The sequence below is a fragment of the Palaemon carinicauda genome, chromosome 3 (assembly GCF_036898095.1).
Source record: "Palaemon carinicauda isolate YSFRI2023 chromosome 3, ASM3689809v2, whole genome shotgun sequence".
Classification (NCBI taxonomy): Eukaryota; Metazoa; Arthropoda; class Malacostraca; order Decapoda; family Palaemonidae; genus Palaemon; species Palaemon carinicauda.
In genome coordinates, this window is record NC_090727.1 from 151,345,844 (window position 1) to 151,370,021 (window position 24,178).

Consider the following 24,178-nt stretch of genomic DNA (forward strand, 5'->3'; position numbering starts at 1 on the left):
CGTAGTAAGGAATTGCCGTATATTATTCATTTTTTTTTCATGTTTATGTGTTAGAAAGTGTGCCTTGATGGTTGGGCTAACACGTGCATGTCTTTTTTTTTATCTGAGATGTCGTATATTAGAATGTCGGGCATTTTACAGCGAGTGTCCCTTTTTAATTTTTTTTAATTTTTTTGCCAAGTCATTTTTCCGTAAGATATTGCGAAATAGTGTCGTAAAACTTTTGCTTTTTTAATGTTGGAAAGTGTGTCTAGATGATCTGGCTACCCATGCGTGATTTTGTTTTTGTCAGATACGACGTAGTTATTGGTATATTGGGTATTTAACTGCGGTTGCCAATTTCTGTTTTTTTTTTTCAATATTTGTAAAAATTTACTACGTAGTAAGGAATTGCCGTATATTATTGATTTTTTTTTCATGTTTATGTGTTAGAAAGTGTGCCTTGATGGTTGGGCTAACACGTGCATGTCTTTTTTTTTTATCTGAGATGCCGTATATTAGAATGTTGGGCATTTTTCCGCGAGTGCCCCTTTTTATTTGTTTTGCATTTTTTTGCTTAGTCATGTTACCGTAAGGAATTGGCAAGTAGTGTCGCAAAACTTATATTTTTATAGTGTTGGAAAGTGTTTCTAGATGATCTGGCTACCCATGCCTATTTTTTTTTTAGCCAGATATGGCGTATATATAAGTATGTGTTCGATTTTCCTGTGATTGCCATTTTTTCGTTTTTTCCCATTTCTTTCAAAATTACTACGTACTAAGGAACTATCACAGAGTAATATTTCATTTATATGTTTATTTGTCGGAAAATATGACTTGATGGTTTGCCTAGCACGTGGCTGAATTTTTTTTTTTTCTGAAATGCAGTATATTAGAATGGCCATTTTTCCACGAGTGCCCCTTTTTTTTTTTTTGCATTTTTTTGCTTAGTCATGTTACCGTAAGGAATTGGCAAGTAGTGTCGCAAAACTTATATTTTTATAGTGTTGGAAAGTGTTTCTAGATGATCTGGCTACCCATGCCTATCTTTTTTTTAGCCAGATATGGCGTATATATAGGTATGTGTTCGATTTTCCGGTGATTGCCATTTTTTCGTTTTTTCCCAATTCTTTCAAAATTACTACGTACTAAGGAACTATCACAGAGTAATGATTCCTCTAGATGTTTATTTGTCGGAAAATTTTGTTTACTTTTTTTTTGATTGAATATCATCAAATTTTTTTAGCTAAAATATTGTTTTACATTTTTTTTTTTCGATTTTATTTCCCTTCAAAAAAAATTTTTTGGGTCAGAATTTTAATTTTATAGTCGTAAAATAATCGACAATTATCCAGCAACCCACCATACAATTTTTATGCATATCCAATAATAATTAGATTAGTAAATAACACCTTGAAATTGACATACCCTTCCTACATTTCAAGTGGCAGATTAGGGAGTCCGAGTCAGTGTGGTTGGCGGCCATTTTGTGGACATATCCGAAGCGTAAGCTGCCCTATCTATATATATTCTTGTTCCCTATACAATTTGTGATATTTTGGTATATTTTTACCTGCATAAATATCATATTATATATTAAATATATGTATTTTTTTACGAAATTTCCAAGTACTCAAAAAACTACCTTTAGATATGGCCCCTGATATAAATGTAATTTACAAAATAATGAAGATTTTTTTACATATTTCTATTTTAGGATAACATATGTTTATTCCCTAAAAAAATTAGCCACTTCCTATTTCATTTGGGTACCCAAAAAAATTCATGAAATTTGGACAATTTTTTTTGGCCAAAAAAAGTTACCCTTTTTTTCTCATTTCAGATCTTCACCTCCATGGGTCTGACTTCATCCAAAATACATCAAGATGTGTCCTAAACATTCAAGAATCAATTCCTAAAAGGATTTGTGTATATATGTATAAACTTTTTTTTTATGAATTTTTATGTCAGGTCTTTTTTTTTTCTACTTAATTTTTTAAAATATTTATAATAAATAGTTTTTCTGCAGATGAGTAGTATTTATCTTTACAGTTGTTTTAAGCATTCATTGAAGTTTTTTTTGGCAAAAGAAAAAAGGAGGTTACTGCAAAAACTGATTTTTCAAGAATTTTTTTTGGCGTCGGGGTCGTTCGCGTCCGAGTATACCCTTAAAGGGGTGTCCGAGGACCGTACCTATCCAGGGTTAAATACTTACCCAACATTCACTGGGTAAGCTTTGGAAAATGACAAATTTATAAGTACAGTAATATGACAAATTCGGAGATAATTTGTTTTTCTCTAATACAAACCTGGGTCTATTTAGATTTTAAGTGCGAGGTGGCAGCCCTACCTAACCCCTACAGTGGGTAAGTAGGGGGGTTCAGTGAACCACGTCACTTTTTGCTTGCCGGCAAGACTACCTGGGGGACAGGTGATAGCGGGCCAATTTATATAAATAGCTCCAGGTTTGTATTAGTTAGGGAAAAATGTTATTTTGATAATAAAATAAATTTTTGAATATACTTACCCGGTGATTATATAAGCTGCAGCTCTGCTGCTCGACAGAAAACTCTACGGAAAAAATCCGCCAGCGATCGCTATGCAGGTAGGGGGTGTACTTCAACAGCGCCATCTGTCGTGCAGGTACTCAGTACTCATTGTAAACAAAGAACTCAATTTTCTCCTCGGTCCACTGCGTCTCTATTGGGGAGGAAGGGAGGGTCCTTTAATATATAATCACCGGGTAAGTATATTCAAAAATTTATTTTATTATCAAAATAACATTTTTCAATATTTAACTTAGCCGGTGATTATATAAGCTGATTCACACCCAGGGGGGTGGGTAGAGACCAGCAATAAATGTTTACATTATTATGAGCTAGGGATTTTTTATTTCATTTTAGAAGTTATCAAAATAACAAAAATAAAATAAATAAGTACCTGGTAAGGAAGTCGACTTGAACAATTACTCTGCCTTTTTAAGTACGTCTTCCTTACGGAGCCTCGCGATCCTCTTAGGATGTTGAGCGACCCCTAGGATCTGAAGTATGAAGGGTTGCAACCCATACCACAGGACCTCATCAAAACCTCTAATCTAGGCGCTTCTCAAGAAAAGAATTTGACCACCCGCCAAATCAACCAGGATGCGAAAGGCTTCTTAGCCTTCCGGACAACCCAAAAACAACAATAAAAACATTTCAAGAGAAAGATTAAAAAGGTTATGGAATTAGGGGATTGTAGTGGTTGAGCCCTCACCCACTACTGCACTCGCTGCTACGAATGGTCCCAGGGTGTAGCAGTTCTCGTAAAGAGACTGGACATCTTTAAGATAAAAAGACGCGAACACTGACTTGCTTCTCCAATAGGTTGCGTCCATTATACTTCGCAGAGATCTATTTTGTTTAAAGGCCACTGAAGTTGCGACAGCTCTAACTTCATGTGTCCTTACCTTCAGCAAAGCTTGGTCTTCCTCACTCAGATGGGAATGAGCTTCTCGTATTAACAGTCTGATAAAATAGGATAAAGCATTCTTTGACATAGGCAAAGATGGTTTCTTAACTGAACACCATAAAGCTTCTGACTGTCCTCGTAAAGGTTTAGTTCGTCTTAAATAGAACTTAAGAGCTCTCACAGGGCATAAGACTCTTTCTAGTTCATTTCCAACCATATTCGATAGGCTTGGAATATCGAACGACTTCGGCCAAGGACGAGAGGGTAGCTCGTTTTTGGCTAGAAAACCAAGTTGTAAAGAACATGTAGCCGTTTCAGATGAAAATCCGATGTTCCTGCTGAAGGCGTGAATCTCACTGACTCTTTTAGCTGTGGCTAAGCAAACCAGGAAAAGAGTCTTTAAAGTGAGATCTTTAAAGGAGGCTGATTGTAGCGGCTCGAACCTTTCTGACATGAGGAATCTTAGTACCACGTCTAAATTCCAACCAGGTGTAGCCAAACGACGCTCCTTCGTGGTCTCAAAAGACTTAAGGAGGTCCTGTAGATCTTTGTTGTTGGAAAGATCTAAGCCTCTGTGACGGAAGACTGATGCCAACATGCTTCTGTAACCCTTGATAGTGGGAGCTGAAAGAGATCGTTCTTTCCTCAGGTATAAAAGGAAGTCAGCTATTTGAGTTACAGAGGTACTGGTCGAGGATACCGATACTGACTTGCACCAGTTTCGGAAGACTTCCCACTTCGATTGGTAGACTCTAAGGGTGGATGTCCTCCTTGCTCTAGCAATCGCCCTGGCTGCCTCCTTCGAAAAACCTCTAGCTCTCGAGAGTCTTTCGATAGTCTGAAGGCAGTCAGACGAAGAGCGTGGAGGCCTTGGTGTACCTTCTTTACGTGTGGCTGACGTAGAAGGTCCACCCTTAGAGGAAGAGTTCTGGGAACGTCCACTAGCCATCGAAGTACCTCGGTGAACCATTCTCTCGCGGGCCAGAGGGGAGCAACTAACGTCAACCTTGTCCCTTCGTGAGAGGCGAACTTCTGCAGTACCTTGTTGACAATCTTGAACGGGGGGAATGCATATAGGTCTAGATGTGACCAATCTAGGAGAAAGGCATCTATATGAACTGCTGCTGGGTCCGGGATTGGTGAGCAATATATTGGGAGCCTCTTGGTCATCGAGGTTGCGAAGAGATCTATGGTAGGCTGGCCCCATGTGGCCCAAAGTCTCTTGCACACATCCTTGTGTAGGGTCCATTCTGTTGGAATGATTTGTCCCTTCCGACTGAGGCAATCTGCCATGACATTCAAGTTGCCTTGGATGAACCTCGTTACTAGTGAAAAGTTTAGATCTTTTGACCAGGTGAGGAGGTCCCTTGCGATCTCGTACAACGTCATAGAGTGGGTCCCTCCTTGCTTGGAGATGTACGCCAAAGCCGTGGTGTTGTCCGAGTTCACCTCCACCACTTTGCCTTGAAGGAGAGACTTGAAGCTTTTCAAGGCCAGATGAACTGCCAGTAGCTCCTTGCAGTTGATATGCATTGTCCTTTGACTCGAGTTCCAAGTTCCCGAGCATTCCCGACCGTCTAATGTCGCGCCCCAGCCCGTGTCCGATGCGTCCGAGAAGAGAACGTGGTTGGGAGTCTGAACAGCCAGGGGCAGACCCTCTCTGAGGCTGATACTGTCCTTCCACCAAGTCAGGGAAGACTTCATCTTCTCGGAAATGGGGATCGAGACCGCGTCTAGCGTCTTGTCCTTTTTCCAGTAAACAGCTAGGTGATATTGAAGAGGACGGAGGTGTAGTCTTCCTAACGATACGAACTGTTCCAGGGATGATAGTGTCCCTATCAGACTCATCCACTGCCTGACTGAACATCGTTCCTTCTTCAGCATGTTCTGGATGCATAACTGGGCTTGACTTGTTCTGGGGGCCGACGGAAAAGCCCGAAAAGCTAGACTGTGAATCTCCATCCCTAAATACACAATAGTTTGGGATGGGACCAGTTGAGACTTTTCCATATTGACCAGGAGACCCAATTCCTTGGTCAGATCTAGAGTCCACTTTAGATCCTTCAGACAGCGACGACTGGAAGAAGCTCTTAGAAGCCAGTCGTCCAAATAGAGGGAGGCTCTGATGTCCGCTAAATGAAGGAATTTGGCTACATTCCTCATCAGCCTCGTAAACACAAGAGGAGCTGTGCTTAGGCCAAAGCACAGGGCTTGAAACTGGTAGACAACCTTTTCGTAAACGAATCTCAGAAAAGGTTGGGAGTCTGGGTGAATGGGTACGTGAAAGTATGAGTCCCTTAGGTCTAAAGAGACCATCCAGTCTTCCCTTCTGACCGCTGCTAGAACGGACTTTGTAGTCTCCATGGCGAACGTCTGCTTTGTGACAAAGACATTCAGCGCACTGACGTCTAGCACCGGCCTCCACCCTCCTGTCTTCTTTGCCTCTCAGAAGAGACGGTTGTAGAAGCCCGGGGTTTGATGGTCCAGGACTTAGACTACCGCTCCCTTTTCTAGTAAGAGAGACACCTCCTGTTTCAATGCTCGTCTCTTGTCTTTCTCTCTGTACCTGGGAGAGAGATCGATGGGAGACGTTGCTAGAGGGGGTTTTCGTACAAACGGGATCTTGTACCCCTCTCTGAGCAACTTCACAGATTGTGCATCTGCGCCTCTCTTCTCCCAGGTCTGCCAGAAGTTCTTGAGTCTGGCTCCCACTGCTGTCTGAAGAAGCTGGCAGTCAGACTCTGCCTTTAAAGGACTTGGTTCCTTTCTTCTTCCCACGTCTCCCTTCGGCACGAGCACCTCCTCTGCTGGAGGCTCTGCCACGAAAGGGCGGAATAAATCTGGACGCTGGAGTGTCCATCCTTGGTCTAGCTGACAAGGTAGGCAAAGGGGTGGCTTTGCGGGCAGAGGACGCAACCAGGTCATGGGTGTCCTTCTGTATCAAAGAAGCAGCAATCTCCTTAATCAAGTCCTCTGGAAAAAGGCACTTAGAGAGAGGAGCAAACAGAAGTTCGGATCTTTGACAAGGTGTCACTCCAGCTGACAGGAAAGAGCAAAGGTTCTCACGCTTCTTGAGGACTCCGGATACGAACGATGCCGCAAGCTCACTAGATCCGTCACGTATGGCCTTGTCCATGCAGGACATGATGAGCAAGGAAGATTCCTTCTCAGTCGGGGAGATCTTCCTGCTCAAAGCTCCCAGACACCAGTCCAAAAAGTTGAAGACCTCGAAGGCTCTAAATACTCCTTTCAACAGATGGTCTAGGTCCGAAGGTGACCAGCATATCTTAGAGCGTCTCATGGCTAGCCTGCGGGGAGAGTCTACAAGACTTGAGAAGTCGCCCTGGGCAGAGGCAGGAACTCCCAAGCCGAGAACTTCTCCCGTGGCATACCAGACGCTCGATCTGGAAGAGAGTTTAGCAGGGGGAAACGTAAAGGCTGTCTTCCCTAGACTCTTTTTGGACTGCATCCACTCTCCTATAACTCGTAAAGCTCTCTTGGACGAGCGTGCGAGGACGAGTCTAGTAAAGGCAGGCGAGGATGACTGCGTACCTAAAGCAAACTCTGACGGAGGAGAGCGCGGAGCCACAGACACAAACTGGTCCGGAAACATCTCTTTGAACAGGGCAAGAACTTTTCTAAAGTCCAAAGAGGGTTGTGTGGACTTGGGCTCGTCAAGGTCCGAATGTGGTTCATCAACGTGTGCCGCATCGTCATCATCAGAGAGTCCATCATCCGAGTATTGAGGAGGAAGCGGCAATGGAGTAGGTATCGGCTGGTTAGCCGAGTCCGGTCGCACGGGTGCACGCGTGACTGAACCGGACGCAACGTCATGGAACTGTTGCCCAGTCTGTGAGCTGGCAACAACCATAGCAGCGCGGGGACGCACAGCGTCTACTCCAGACTGTCTAGTCTGATGTGGGCGAGCAGAGGCAACCACACTGGGTTGCGGAGGTTGACGCACCGCGTCAAAACAAAACAACTCTGACGGTTGTTGTACCTCGCGAACGTCAACGGAAGGTTCCGTGCGTCGCTGAACGTCAACATGCGGCTGGCAGGGTACACTGGAACGCATGGGTGGCGGGACTCTCTCAGCTGGAGTGCGCAAGAAGGTCGCCTCAGCGTCCACAGGACGCACAACCGAGAGTGTGGTTGGTTGTAGGCAAGAGGTTGGTGCAGCAGCAACCTTCTCCGCACGAAAGTCCTGCATCAGAGACGTTAATTGGTACTGCATGGTCTGCAGCAAAGACCACTTAGGGTCTGCAGGAGCAGGTGCGGCGACAGACGGTGTAACTGCCTGAGGCGGTACCGCTTTGCCTCTCTTAGGAGGTGAGCAGTCATCGGAAGACTGCAGCGAGTCCGAACTGACCCAGTGGCTACAACTGGGCCGTTGGACTTGCGCGGAAGGGACCGACTTGCGCTTAAGAGGTCGTGAGACCTTGGTCCATGGTTTCTTACGAGAAACCTCTTCCGCAGACGAGGAATAAATGGGCTCTCTCGTCTTTGTGTGGGTGGGGCGATCTTGGGTAGATACGCCCGAAACCACGGAGGGAACGTCTGTTCGCTGATTAAAGCCTCTCGAACCCATTGGTCGTACGACATTGCTTCTCCCCTGGACTTGGGAGCTTGCAAGAGGTCCCGGACTAGGAGGACGACAGGCACGAACAGACGAACCCTCAAGCGCAACACTATCCACAACACTATCACTCACTTTACCACTTCCCACTGCACTTTTACACTTCAGCTCCTTGACGTCCGCCATGAGCTGGTTACGGTCACTAGCCAGGGACTCAACTCTCTCACCCAGAGCTTGGATGGCACGCATCATGTCAGCCATCGAAGGTTCCTGAGTGCCAGAAGGGGGATCAGGAGCAACCACTACAGGGGAAGGAATAGGTTGCGGGGCATGAGGAGAGGAAAAATCAACAGAACGAGATGAACTTCTCCTGACTCTATCTCTCTCTAGCCTACGTGTATATTTTTGGAATTCGATAAAATCGAATTCCGAAAGCCCAACGCATTCCTCACATCGATCTTCCAATTGACAGGTTTTATCCCGACAATTTGAACAAACGGTGTGAGGATTGATAGAGGCCTTCGGAAGACGCCTTGAACAGTCCCTAGCATTACACTTCCTGAATTTTGGGACTTGAGAAGGGTCAGCCATTTTGAATTGGTCAAAGGGGAATTCAAAAACTATCCAAAGTCATCAACAAATAATCCGATATCAAAAAAAGAATGCAAGGATTTATTGAAGAGAAAGCCTGCACAGCGAAAGCTCAAAACTAGAATAGTGTACTTCACCAAATAGTTGTGAAAACAAATCCAGTTAGCAACAGCGAATTAGTAGGTCTTGCCGGTAGCACGACAGAGAGAAAATTGAGTTCTTTGTTTACAATGAGTACTGAGTACCTGCACGACAGATGGCGCTGTTGAAGTACACCCCCTACCTGCATAGCGATCGCTGGCGGATTTTTTCCGTAGAGTTTTCTGTCGAGCAGCAGAGCTCCAGCTTATATAATCACCGGCTAAGTTAAATATTGAAAAATACAAATTATCTCTGAATTTGTCATTTGTTCCCATACTAACAAACCTTCCACTATTTATTTGGATGACTCACTCTTAGGAGGGTGGTAAGTCCAACTACTGGCTTAGTCATTGACCCGGGTTTCCCCTAGTACAGTATTAGACTGTAATCAAGGGAAAACCTTGCACCTCGCATATCTATACCAGTGAGTATGATAGCAGCCTGAGCAACCAAAAGAAATCGTGAGAGATCATAACAACGTCTAGGTAAGAAGTTGCTCCTAGTTAAAATAGGAGCCTTACAAACGAAAAGACGTTTCGCAAGGCCTACCTCGCAAAAGGCGCTGGGGACGTGAACAAGTATATATAAACATAATTGGTTACATAAGGGAAGTGGTTATTACCTGCAGAGGTGGAAACCAGCTTTGCAAAGTTACCCATGGCGCTGTTCCTCAAAGGAGGGGAAGATGATGACAGTAAAAGAGCCAAGCATACTTTCATCCGACCGAGTCTTACCGCGGGTAGCCAATGCCTCCAACTTTTACTACTTGTCCAACACAGAGCCCAAGGTATTATTAAACCACTTACTGTATCACCACCACAGCAGTGATAGAGAAAACGTATCAGATCTGTGGTTCACGTCTTGTGGGTAGGGAGAAGTGAAGATTAGACACGTATCCAACCTACCAATGACACGGTTTGTGTCACAAAGGAGCTGCTCAAAGTGCTATGGATCACAGGAATGATAGAGAATCGTATCAGGTCTTCTGTGGATCACGTTTTATAGGAAGAGGGATTCTGTGACTGGAACTCCGCTATTGTTGGAATAGTGGCATCGAGTGGAGAGATACCCCTTCCACGACACCAACCACAGAAGACTTTCCACTGTGCCTGGTAGACTGCTGCTGATGACTTCCGCAGGTGTCCAGACATCCTGATCGCAACCTGTTGCGAAAATCCTCTCTCAGAGAGGAGATGCTGGATCGTCTCCAGGCGTGAAGTCGTAGCGAAGCTACGGCTTTGTGGAAGATAGCGTGTGGTTGTTTAAGTAGATTGTGTCGTGGAGGGAGTTCCCTTGGCGGCTCCGTTAGGAGTTGCAGAAGGTCCGGGAACCATTCTGCGTGATGCCATAGCAGAGCTATGAGGGTCATTGAAAGATTGACCAATGTTCTGGTCTTGTTGAGTACCCTCCTCATCAGATAGAACGGGGGAAAGGCGTAAACGTCGATGTTGTCCCACCGTTGTTGGAAAGCATCTTGCCAGAGAGCCTTGGGGTCTGGGACTGGGGAACAGTACAGCGGGAGCCTGAAGTTCAGGGCCGTTGCGAAGAGGTCCACAGTCGGAGAACCCCACAAAGTCAGGACTTTGTTGGCTACTGGATGATCCAAAGACCACTCGGTACTCACTATCTGAGATGCTCTGCTCAGGTTGTCGGCGAGCACATTTCTTCTGTCAGGAATGAAGCGTACCGATATTGGTATTGAGTGGATTTCGGCCCATCTCAGTATCTCTACTTCTAGATGGGATAGTTGCTGCGATAAAGTACCTCCTTGTTCATTGATGTAGGCCACTACTGTGGTGTTGTCGCTCATCACCACCACAGAGTGACTTGCCAGGTACTATTGGAACTGTTGAAGGGCTAGAAAGATGGCCTTCATCTCTAGGAGATTTATGTGGAGGTACTTTTCTGACTCTGACCAGAGGCCTGAGGTCATGTGGTGCAGCATGTGGGCCCCCCACCCTTTTTTTGAAGTGTCTGAAAACAGCATCAAATCCGGGGGGAGGACGAGAAGATCCACTCCCTTTCGTAGGTTCTCGTCTGCCACCCACCACTAGAGGTCCGTCAGTTCTGCAGGTCCCATGGGGATCTGGATGTCCGGGGAGTCGTAAACTTGATTCCACCGGGACTTGAGTCACCACTGGAGGGATCTCATCTTGAGGTGACCATTGGGAACTAGACGGGCCAGCGATGAAAGGTGACCGAGGAGACGTAACCACAATTGGGTTGGAAGTTCTTCTCTTCTGAGAAAAGGTCTTGCGACCTTCCACAGCCTTGCTATCCTGTCGTCTGATGGGAAGGCTTTGTGGAGAGTGGTGTCTATAATCATGCCTAAGTATACCAGTCTTTGAGTGGGAAGCAGGGAAGACTTCATGAGATTTACCATGATCCTCAGATCTTGGCAAAGTCTCAGAAGTTTGTCTCAGTGTTAAAGAAGGGTTGACACCGAGTCTGCTAGGATTAACTAGTCGTACAGATAACAGAGGAGACGGATGCCAATCCTGCGTGCCCAAGATGATACTAGGGTGAACACTCTGGTGAAGACTTGTGGTGCTGTGGAAAGACCGAAGCACAGCACCTTGAACTGGTATCTTCTGTTGTCCAGGCTGAATCTTAAGTACTTCCTTGAAGATGGATGGTCCAGTGTGCACATGAAGTCTTGCGGTCTTAGTTTTAGTCTGACCGTGTCTGCCATCTCCATGCTGAACAAAGTTTGTTTGACAAACTTGTTCAGAGCCGAGAGGTCGATGACTGGTCTCCAGACGCCTTCTTTACAAGAGAGAGTCGACTGAAGAAGCCTGGGGATCCATTGGGGATCCGCTGAGGACCTTTTGGAGAGCGCCCTTCTTCAACAGGGTCTGGACCTCTGCCCGAAGGGCTTGCCCCCTTGCCCTTCACATGGCAAGGGAGTTCAATGACACTGGATTCGTCGTCAGGGGAGGTAGAGATGTTATGAACGGGACGCGAAATCCAAGACTGATCACGGAGATTGTCCAGGAATCGGCCCCAAGCTGCTTCCACCTGTTTGAGCAGCTTTGTAGGCATCCCCCCACTGGTGAAAATGCAGGGGGACTGCCTATCCTAGCGTTTGCGGCCTCGGCTGCTCCCTCTAAGATTTTTGCCTCCCCTGGAGGACTTTTTGCCTTTCCTTTCTTTGACAGGAAAGGGCTTAGACACCATCGTCTTCGCTACTGTTGTCATCGTAGTGGTCTTGGCTGGACGAGACTGCTGTGGTGCTAGAGCGTTATAAGGCTTGGATGTTAAAGCCCTATGAAGGAGGGAGTCTTGATGCGACTCCCTCCACCTCTCAGTGGCATGTTCCACATCCTTAGGCACGAAAAGAACAGACCCCTCTATGGAGGAATGTCTGAGCCTATTGATCTCGGCGCTAGGGACCTTCTGATGGAATCTCTCAGCAACTGCATCCCGGCGATTCAGGATGGTATTTGCCCACAAGTTCAAGACTTTTTGGGCCAGAAACTCGATCGTGCGAGTACCTGAGAGAAGGAAGGTTTCTATAGCTTTCCTGGTACGTTCCTTGGAGAAATCCTCAGAACGTATCAGGATACCTAAGGTCCCCAACCAGATATCGGGCCACGCAGTAGCTTGCATAGCACACTTCACGATCTTCTCCTGCTTGAAGATCTCGGCTGCCGAGAACGAGACCTGCTGGTTGGAGAGTCTCTCAAGAGGGACTCCCCTGGTTAGCTCTTCCAGCGAGTGGTGAAGTATCTCGAAGTACCTCCTCTGCTGTACGCGAGGAGGTGGGAGGAGCTTGTTGGTGGTACCGGAACGGTTGGAGGAGGACATCTCGGAGAGCTATTGGGAGATCTTGTCCCTGGTACTCTTTACCCCTTGAGACCAGGGCAAGGCTGCACTGGTCTTAGAGGGCTTTTGAGTACCAAAGACGCGGTCTAAGACCGTGTCTTTGCCCTCTCGAGGAGGAATCTCTGGGTCGGAAAACCCGTTGAGAGCCCTTATTACAGTCAGAACTTGCCAAAACGTGTGTTCTGACTCTTGCTGGTCTCCTCCTGTTGTAGGACTTGCAGTGAAGTCTCCTTCTATCTCCGAAGGCTCTTCTTGGGGAGAATCGCGGACATTCTCTGAGTGGCTAGTGGAGGACTTAGGCAATGTTTTGGAGTCTTTGGATTCCTTCCTAGGAAGGATGTAAGACTCCAACATTGAAGAGGGTGGCATGTTCCTTCCAATCCCTGACTGTGTTGAACTCTCGGCGCGAAGAGAGGTTTCCTCCTTGGTGCGATGGGGGAAAGTCTCTCCTCACGTGATTCCCTTGGAGACGGGAAATCTTCGTCTGAAAGGAAAGGAGAGGCAGTCCAAGAAATAGAAGGAATTTGCCTCGAAGATCTGCGTGGTGTCAGTTTCGCCCTCGGGGAAGTGACCGCGTCTAGAACTCCTCTTTTTCTCTTCAGTGGGGTAGAGGAAGCCATGGTTCTGTGTCCCAATTCAGAGAGGACAGGCTTGAAAGCCTGAGTTATAGCTCTGATCAGGGCACCGAACCAGGGCTATTGGCTGACAGACGCACTGTCAGACATACCCCTTGAAGGGAAAGAGACTGAATGATTCCTGGGAGGTGTCACTGGAATAGGTGGGTTCGCCTGTGGTAGCTTTGGGATCCTGAACCCCTCTGGAAGTTTCCCTTCTCCCACATTGCACGGTGGTATGCGCTTGCGGGGAGGGGAATGAGGCAATGGCGACCTTGCCGGACGTCGTTCCTTGTGATGCTTAGGCTAGCGCGCGGGAGGATATTGACACTTGTGCGAGGGAGAATAATGGTGCTCGCATGAGAGGGAGAATATCGGGGCTCGCACGTGGGAGACTGGTGGTGCGCGCATGGGAGAATATTCGCGCGGGAGACTGGTGGCGCGCACGTGGGCGACCAAGAGAATCACCATGTGCGAGTGGGAGAGTGTTCGCGCACATCTGTAACAGCCGTAGGGGGCGCGCGCAGGAGAATGTCCCCTAGCACGCAGGCGCAGGAGAATGTCCCTTAGCACGCGGGCGCAGGAGAATGTACCCTAGCGCGCCGGCGCGCAGTAGATTCATGCTGAGCATGCGAGAGAATGTTGGTGCGCGTATATCCTTGTGGATGCACGCAGGAGAAGGCTGGCGCACAGGTGAGCGCTGCTGCGTTGGTAAGGGATGGCGTGCGGGTGAAGGCAGCATGGCTGACTTGTCTGTAGGCCTGCTATCAGGAGAAAGTTGGTGCGCAGGTTTTACCTGATGCGTAGGATGGTGCGCAGCATGGCGCGCAAGAGAGTATGTTGTAGGGGCGCGTATGAGCTCGTGCAGGAGAATGTTGGCACGCGGTAGAGCGCTGGCGTGCAGGAGAGCGTTGTTGCACAGTAGAACGATGGCGCGCAGGTGAACGTTGATGCGCAGGAGAGCACTGGTGCGCAGGTGGGCACTGGCGCGTAGGAGATCGTTGGCACGTAAGCACAGGGCGCATAGGCGCAATGCACGCAGGCGAGCCCTGGTGTGCAGGAGATCGGTGGCGCATGTGCGCATGAGGGCGCATGACAGAGCTATGCTCTTATTGGAGCGTATGCGCATGTTGGCACGTACTCTCTTGACGATGCCCTGTGTTAAGGTGAGAAGAAAGATTAGCGCGCTGTAGGGATGGGGCCTGACGAGCTACTGATGAGCGCTTGTCAGGTTTCGTGGGCGCGTACCGCGTAGGTTATTGGCGCGCAATAGCATGTTCAGTTGGAGCCTTGTTAGGCCCATGCAGGAACGGCAGGTATGTCGGGTGGAAGGTCGACGTGTCCTTTAGAAGGATGATCTTCCACTGAAGGAGATCACGAACGATCTGCAGAGAGGTCCAGGACCAATGCAGGTGCAGTGACAGATGATCAGTCTAAAGGCTCCTCTGCGGGGGACTGCATAGAAGGCGTTGAACCAAAGAGGCGCGTCCTCACCGCAGGTGAAGGAAGGCCTCTATGGCGAAGAGGAAGGCGAGACTTTCGACGGATGCGTCCTCTAGGGGCCGTTGGATCAGTAAGATGACCTACAGCAGTCCTCCAAAGAGGAGTCTCTGTAAGTGAACTCCCCCAAGGGAGAGAAACACTAGCAGGAGAGACTGACGATGGACTTAGTTTCCCCCTCGTAGGTTGATCAGGAACGGGGGAAACTAAGCCGTCAGCTACCATAGAGTCTGGAGTGGAAGAGGAGATGGGCGAAACCGCATTGGATACCTGACACCACAACGTCGACAAGAGTCAGAGGATCAACCTCTGACGGTGACAGCGATTGCTTGACAGCAGCACCCAATAGGATGTAATCAAGCAAAACCTCCTTGGAGGGCGAACCCGTAAGCCCCAAGGAGGACCAAAGCTGAAAAAGAGAGGTTGGTGACGTGTCCTCCACCCCTCCCCCGGGGGGAGAGGTGAAGCTGCTTCGCTAGGGGAAGCAACGTCATCTCTCGACACCCGAGGTTGGTTAGAAATAAATCGGTCTACGCTACCACTCGACGGTCTCTCGAAAGAGACCGACTGAGTGGGAGCTTCGGAGGAGGTTTGGGCAACGGAAGAAGAGGCCTTGGGTTTTTCTCCCTTCGAAGCAACCTTAGAAGGAGAAATATCCCGTTTGGACTTCTTCCGTCGTCGTGAAAACCTCTCCCACTGGAAGGCAGACCACTCCCTACACTTGCTGACACTATCACACCGTTGGCCCCTACAAAAAGGACAAAGGGCGTGAGGATCAGTCTCAACCGCCGACATGAACGTTCCACAGGGGTGGTCGGGAAAACCAGGGCAGGTGCGCATGGTTGCAGAGGCCAACTTCATATATACAGTAACTACAAAAAGAAAGAAAAAAGCATTAATGGCTGCCAATATGACGGCGAGGATGAGAGCGGACATGTCTGACCACCTTCCGAGCCGAGAGCAAAGTGAGCTCAAGCACAGGTGTGTAAGAGGGGGATGGAAGCAAGCTACCCTCCCCTACCCCTGCTAACTAGCGATGTGGATAGTAACCCCTTTTTAAAAATTAATGACTTGTCATTTCAGCTATGCCGAAAGTAATACCCCTATTAAATAGCATGGTTTGTATTCCAGTTACAGAACAAAGACTAATTTTCAGTAGGGTTGTTTTGTTTTTCTTGAAAGTTAATGGCTTTTCTTTGTTGGGAAATAATTTTTATACCGTGCTAGGCGGTATATCTTAGCAATCCATGTTTGCCAACGGTTATATTCGTATAAGCGGATGAGCAACTTGGTGGAATAATGAGAGCTTTGGGTGTGGAGGAAATGCCCCCTAAATCTCGATGAAGTCACTGGCAGCAGGGTGACGGATGGGTTTAAGGCGATGGACAAACGGTCTCTTCGGCTTCTACACCTGATGCCTGGAGGTTGATCTTACTAGAATTAGTATGGACTGGTAGGGGTTACTTGCCTTAGTTAAAGAGGTACTGCGCATCACAAGGAACTGGCTATCCTTTGATGTATCTAGCCAATGAATCCTCTGAGGCCCTTTGCATCAATAGGCGTAGATGATGATGATGATAAAAAAAAAAATGGATTTTTATTATAAAATGAAGTTTTATTGCATACTTATCGAACAATTATACAGCTGTAGGTTCCCTACGAGTGCCAGACAATAGATTCAATACTACCGCGGTGGCGCAGCCATCGCTGATGTAGGTGACGTCATATCCCTCCACTCGAGGGAGCTATAAGTACAACTGTCCAGGTAACATCAATTCGTTCTGCCCAACCATCCACCAGTGGAGAGGAGGGAGGGCTTTGATTAATAATTGTTCGGTAAGTATGCAATGAAACTTCATTTTATAATAAAAATCCATTTTTATTGCAGTGTCTTACCGAACAATTATACAGCTGATTACCCATTGCAAAGATGGCGGGCTGTGGATGTAAGTTTTACTTCAACAATAACATACGATTCTTGAAAATAAAATATACCCAAAAGCCCTGTTAGTGCCTGTTGCACCTTACCTTGTAAGAGAGCTACTGCAGGAGAATACTGCCTCTGGTCGGGGCTCATCTTACATAGTAGAAGGCTTTGAATATGACCAATGGGTGCCTCTACATGGAGTGGAAGATCCTCGTAGTCATGGTGTTCACTGAACGAAGATACAAGAAAATATCGCCCTTGCCCTCGGCTAAGACCAGAAATAACCAACATGAAAAAGCTATCACCTCCACTGAAATAAAAACCTTTACCCACCAAAACTAACACTAAAATGATTGGTGAGTACTTTGCAGGATAGTGGATAGCAACTAGTTGTGTAAAAAAGCGAGAGAAGTCGCTACCGCTCGAACTTAATGCGCTTTCACTCTCAGTAAAGGAAACACTGCGTCGTTAGCTTGAGAATGTGCTTCTACAATTAACTCTCTCAGAAAACTCTGTTCTGCGGAGATAATATCTTAATGCCCGCACGGGACATTAGAATGTATGTGCGACGAATTACAACATTATTGCCGAAAGAATTTTGATCGTTGATTAACTGTAATATTTTCTTGAAAGAGAGCGAACATGTTCTCAAACAAAATATACAGTTATAGAGGCGATCATTTCACCTTTGGTTTACCCCTCCTCTGTATGTGAGGGGCTAGCAAGTGTTCTTTACACAGAAACGGATGTCTGGTTACCTGTTGGCGGAGTTTGAAACATTCGTAAACGTAATGAAAAGTTGCCCACGCTGTTGCTATCGTTCTTTCAACGTCAGCTAACAACGCTCCTTCGGGACTAACTGTTCGAAACAATAACCCTATAAGAATAGAATAAAAGGTCTTGGAAGCCTATCGTGTAAAAAGCAAGTCGTTATACCCAGGGTACAATGACGGGGGAGGCTGCCTCCATCAAACGGTAGAACAGAGTTTGTTTAAGACAATAACCTCGCAGTTTTGTCTTGGCTAGAGCGCATGCTCCAGGACGGCCTATGGCCTTCATGAAGTTTAAACAACACCCATTGAAGTTCTGTAAATACTTCTCAGGAACGAGTCTCCCGAAAAGGGTGAAGTCTCGTATGTGGGAGTTTGCTTCAAGAATGCCAGACATAATTGCCATCGGCCGCTTTCCCGAAGAGGTTGCCATCGAACGCTTTCTCGCTAGTGAGAAAAAACAACCGTCTAAATCAGGCAAGGCCTGCCAGGGAAATGAACTGGAATGTAAAGAATTTTTTATTCCTCGCTCATTTCCGTCTGCTAACCAAACCACTCGAAGTGGGAAGGTGGAGGAAAGATGACGGTGGTTCATTCGAAAACGAAAGGATCGGTGCTGGCGAAACCAGACTAGCTGATATAGTAATCAGCTGGGAGTGTAGTGACGTAAGTCACACCTTTGGAAGGCCCATCCCGTAGAGGGGGGAGGTCAATCATAGAGTTTCCAGAAACCTCTGGATCGCGGAAACCGAAAGATTCGAATGAGAACCTCAGGGTTCAGAATCTATTTGTGAATACCTTTCTCACAACCTTAAGGAATGTTGTGCCGAGAACCCACAGGAACTCTGTCGCTGATTTCTGACGGAATTTTCGGGAATCGTGTTACATGACTAGGACCCAAAGGAACTGTGTCATAGTTACCTGTAGAGATTCGTAAACCCTTAGGCAGCAAGCATCCCTCTGTCATCAGAGTAAAACTCTTGATGACGAAAGGCGCGCGCGAACAATTCACGGAACGAGAGTTCAAAAACTCTGTCATAAGAGTAAAACTCTTGTGCACTCATGAACACTTCGCGCTACGAGTTCAAAAAACCCTGTCATAAGAGTTGTTCGCGCACTTCAACTGATTGCGCGCGCCTAGTTGTTCGTGCGCACCAAGTTGGTCGTGCTCGTCAATATGGTCCTGCGAGCCACACATCCATTCTAACGGCAGTACTTGAAGAAGGCGACTTAGTCCATCCGCCAAGACATTCATTTTCCTTTGAACAAATCGAGGGATCAGAGTAACCTGATCAGGTGTAACCAGTTTCCCAGAGGAGTCAACGCTTGCGTAAATACTTGTAGTGCTGTCAAGAGAGGCCGAAGCAAAGAGCTCGAAACTGGTAGGTCTTGCCCAAGAACACAAACCGAAGGTATTTGCTGGAGTCCTGGTGAATTAGAATGTAGAAGTATGCATCCTGCATATCCAGAAATACCATCCAGTCCCCTTGACGAAGGGATTCTAACACTGAACAAGTTGTTTCCATATTGAATTTGGTTATCTGGACGAACAAATTCTGTGCGCTTACATCCAGTACCGGCCTCCAGCCCCCAGATGACTTGGGGACTACAAACAGATGGTTGTAAAACTCCGGGGATGGTCTGTCGCTTATCTCCTCTATGACAGCCTTCTGCACGAGAAGTCCTCCTCGTTATCCGAAGAGATAGGAGACAGAGACGGTTCTTGATTTGACTCATTATTCTTCGTACATTGTTTGTTTTCTTTCATCCAGCTCATCAGCTCTTGCAACTGTCGACGTAACGGAATTAAATCTCGTCTTCTTGAGTTGAAGTCGAAGCAACTGGGGTCGTGGATTTTGACACGATCGCCACCGGAGGTCTCACGCCAGTCGAATTATCTGTCGAAGGAAAAGTTTCGACAGCTTGATGAGTCGAAGATCTCGGCGAACTCAGAATCGGTTGCTCCACAACCGAGTCGAAGGCAGCTGTCGCTGTCGTAAGAATACGAGGTGAAGTCCATGTAGCTACGCTACACGATGGGCGAGAGATATCTACTTCTCTGTACATCTTCACAGAGGGCAGAGATAGCACCTCTTCAGTCAAACGTCTCTTCAATGGACGTGAGACTGAAGAATCACGCCACTTACGACGTCTAACCAGCAACGAATCATTCGACTCTGTCGATAACTGATTACCTAACTACACACCTTTCCAATGGTGTTTAGTCGAATCCTGCTGTCGCACCACAGAATCGATGGAGGAAGCGACTGTCTGTGGGCAAACCCCGATAGTCTCCCTTGGACCTCCGGTATGTCTTCTCCCCGAGGCGGGGGAGCGGGACAGTGACCTTTGTCTAGGAGAACTATCGGGACAAACAACCACCCCCTCAGATTGCACTGCACTGACACCTTTCACTTCACTAGAAGTCTTTCCTATGAAAGACTTTACAGATAAACCTAACTGCATCACCGTATTAGCTAATACATCAAATTTCTTTTCAAATTTAGACTCGAGGCTGGCAATGGTGTCAGGAGAAACTCCACGGGAAGTTGGCAAAGGAGTTACAGGAGCAGGAGGACTCAAAATCGAAGATATAATAAGAAGAGAAGGAGAAGGAATAGGAGCAGGAGCTTCGATAGAAGAAGCCGAAGAAGCTAAACTAATCTTACTTTCAGCTCTAAGAGCCGCATTCCTCATTCCATCCTTAATTATCTTCCTGGAGTGAGAAACACAAACTTTCCACTGTTGTTCACTCCAATCATTGCATTCATCACAAGTAGATTCTCTAGAGCACTCACAACCCCTACACTTAATGCACTTAGTGTGCGAATCATAAATTAATTTAACTAACCTAGTTTTGCACCCTCCGGCGCAAAACCTAACTACTGAAGGACTAGAGTCCGACATGATGGTAAGACCACAAAATTGCAGTAAAGAAATTCAGCTTCAATCCTACAAACACGGAGTTGAATACTTCACCGATATTGGAGAGATAATACTTCCCAACAAATGAGGAAAAAAGTCTGCACCGACCACCGATGTTCAACCAAAACTGGCAGAGAACGAATTGTTACCTGGACAGTTGTACCTACAGCTCCCTTGAGTGGAGAGAGATGACGTCACCTACATCAGCGATGGCGGCTCCACCGCGGTAGTTTTGAATCTATTGTCTGCCATTCATAGGGAACCTACAGCTGTATAATGGTTCGGTAAGACACTGCAATAAAATTTTGAGTTCCACAAGGTTTGGGAGTGCCTTGAGTCTGGTGGAGGGGGACTTAAGTAAAATCATTGATGGTAAATTTAGACAAACTCTAAATGGCCGTTAACTAGGTTAGCTCAATCACAGGAAACAGGGCAGGTGGTTGCCGACCTCTGGCCTCATCTCCACATTCCTGGGCAGTGAGGAAATCAGTTTGAACCAATTTCTTGACATTGTTAGTTATCTGTTGACCTAAGCACACGTGTACTGAATCTGTTTCCATGTTAACTGGTACACAGGGGAGAGGAGAACCAGCCAGGAATGGTTGCAACACCCGCCACTGCTACCCCGAGGCAAGAAAAGCCCTCATACCCCCCAGCAATGAGCACTTCAATAAGAACACCTGGGGAGCCAAGACAAATGTCAGTTACTGTCCGAGTTCAATTTGTGCTTGGGCAACCTATAGTAGGCCCATATGCCATGGTAGGCTTATCTCAGTCATGGCTGGCATCGACACTCAACAAGGCACCCAATATCTATTATTCGTTTGTAATGTATTAGCCATTTCTCCTCCGTGTCCATTCTCTACGAGTGTAACTGTAACCATTAAGTAATTCATTGTTATCTACGACTTATGAGCATTTTACAGTAAACTGTTCCAGTAATTTATAAATCCACAAGAGATCTCGAGTTCTATTAGTTATGTAATTAAAGAGATTCATTCATACACTTAGATTTCTGTTCATGTTCTGTGAAAATCAACGGATAATAAATCCTCTTTACGATGTAAAATTCATTTAATTCCCCGCCTCCCATCATGTATTATTAAATTGCCACAAAAACCAAGTGACAAAGGACATGGGATGTAGATTAAGTTAGGTGGCGTTCTATGGATGAGGGAGGGAAGGTCCGTCGTTACACAAAGGCTCCATCCTAACTAATATTACACCATTCTCTAATGAAACCGAACATTCTAGGGAACCTTTGTATAACAGCGGCCAGTTCCTCATGTGTTGATTAAAAATGGACCTTAACTAACCTGAACTTTCCCCCCTAACCTAACCTACAAGTAGGTCCTTACCTACATACTGTACCTAAAGGGGGCTACCGCAACCCTGAGACCCACTTACACTGCCGTATTCTAAGTTAGTCATAATAACACATACATGTGGCCGCTATCACCTACATACTGTACCTAAAGGGCGGCTAACGCAACCCTGCGATCCCCTTACACTGCCGTATTCTAAGTTAGTCATAATAACGCATACAGGTGGCCGCTATCATACATACACCCCCATTCCAGTACTATAATATCTCTAAACTGTGCATGGGTATAATTATACCAACTATACTAGGGAAGGGAGACTATCCCTCGACCCTAAACTTAGAATGACATATGGTGTAAACAAATATATGACTGAAATAACATTAAGGTGATTTTCTTTAAGATAATGACTAGAATACATACCAGTAAATAAACCTGATGGCAGCTGGGTCCAAAGATCTATATCTCTTTCGTACAGGAAGACGAGATTACAGTCACGAAAAAACCGAACGTCATCCTGAAGATTGGCAGCTTCTTAATAAATCATTAACACTCTTGAGGAATGTTTCGTCTTAAAAGATACACAAACTATAATATCTTTTCGTTTTTCGATTTGGACGTAACGGTGACAATTTTTATTAACAGTAACTGCAGACACTATCGGATGACATTTCCTTCCTAGTTTACAGAGGTTAAATTGTAATAAATGGTAACTGGTAAGCACACACACTGTCCGTAAATAATAATTAAGCTTTGGTTTCGACTACTTTCAGTTAAATGTCATCAATAAAATTACATATAAAGGTTTTATATACTCTTATAAACTTAAATTCTCATTTATGTATGTATTTTCTTTGCATGTTATATGTATAGTATGTACATGATATAAATTTGTCATTTATACAAAACCAACAGGTTATCACTAAAATCGAACACTTGAAAGGGTCAAAACAATCCTACTTTAGTGTTTCATCATCATAGAGGTTTCCGCCCTTCAACGGCTCCCCAGCAGAGGATCATATTTCACATATGCCAGTTCAGTGATAAGATTACACGGCGTTGATATTATATCCCCATCACTTGCTATGTACAAACAAAATCAACTCCTTCATCAATGAATTTCCTTTTATTTACGATCAACATGAAATGTTCTAATTGGGTATTTAAGCAAATACAAGTAAAACAGGTTTTAATACTACGAAATTATAGATTGTATAATTACGCTTATTAGCCAGTAGCCCGTAGTCTTATTTGTTCAACGTCGATAAGAAAGTGTTTACAAGCACGTGATGATAAGCTATATAACAGCCCAGTCATGGTTGCAAAAAAAAAGATTAGCAGTTTATAAAGTAAAGCTAAGGAGGTAATCGGGACCGAGATACTTGAGAGGGGTAATAAAGTCTGTCTTTACTAAAGATTTCATCCACGGGGACTGAATATATGGTCATTTAATATAATTAAAAACAAGTTACTTAACAAATTACTGGTAAAAAATATACACAGTTACCACACAGAATCTATACAAATAGTATGAATATGAAAAAAAAAAGAATCTTCTTAAACATTTAAACTATGTATGACATAGTTGGTGTAGAAAATGAATTGTGCGTCTATCAAATATCAATATCGAATTTTCTGAGTTTCATAGCATATGTAAGCATTAACTCTTTATCTTGCTATTTGAAAACGATTGGTGTATTCACTTTCCAAGTGAATAGCAAAAGCGCAATTTTGGTTCATTCATTATCAATCACAATAGCACCGGTGACGGGAACCTATGTTCGTACATAAATTATAGCAATATTTAAAGTTACGTAAAAGAATTCAGAGGAAAGAACCCAATTTGTACTAAAATAAGCGCCATGCAATATAAAAATTGAAAAAATGTTTTTTTTTATCATAATTTGAGGCAAATTGGTTTTGGATGATAAGTTACCTGTGTAATATTTTCCCATACTTTTCTCTCCTTTAATGTTCACCAGCAAGTTCCAAATAAAACATATTGTGATTAGATATTTTAACCATAGCAGCCGATAGCTGCTCTATGAAAGAAATTCTAGCTGATAAAATAAGAACTTTGAAGTGCTTTTATAATATGTTTTCCTTGCTTATTTTTTTTCGAGTATCTATCAAAAACTCGCATAGCCCTTATAACTGAAAATGTATTACTGAAATAACACAAATATTTTTTTAATTAATAATTATTCATTGTAATATTTTCCTATATAACAATCATTATAAGTAATTATTCATACCTTTCATAAATAAACAATAAACTTACAGAAGCCTCAATATACCTGAAAATGGGTACCAACTTGGAAATAAATGTAAAAGCGTTAATTTTAAATTGTTTTGTAATCTAAAATGCATGTCTGATATCATAATAAAAATAATGAAAAACTGAGCATTTTAACCTTTCCAAAATTGCAGTCAAATTGACCCACCCTCCCAGCACTTCATAAGATATATTGATCATTGTAATTTTTCCCATTTATCAATAATTTGGTGACTAACAGTAAAAGAGGTATAATATTCCAAATACTGGAAAACTAATAGAG

At 45.1% G+C, this 24,178-nt stretch overlaps 1 protein-coding gene across 2 annotated transcripts in view; it reads right to left on the minus strand.

Moving 5' to 3' along the window:
• Window positions 1-22,899, minus strand: part of LOC137638641 (cholesterol transporter ABCA5-like) — a 269,061-nt gene extending 246,162 nt beyond the window's left edge. The window contains exon 1 of one of the 2 annotated variants that reach the window (XM_068370905.1): window positions 22,843-22,899. The gene's annotated coding sequence lies outside the window, so the exon portion shown is untranslated. Of the gene's footprint in view, window positions 1-22,043; window positions 22,342-22,842 lie in introns of those variants that run through there. The other variant, XM_068370904.1, reaches the window with a different exon arrangement.
• Between the last annotated feature and the right edge of the window lie 1,279 nt (window positions 22,900-24,178).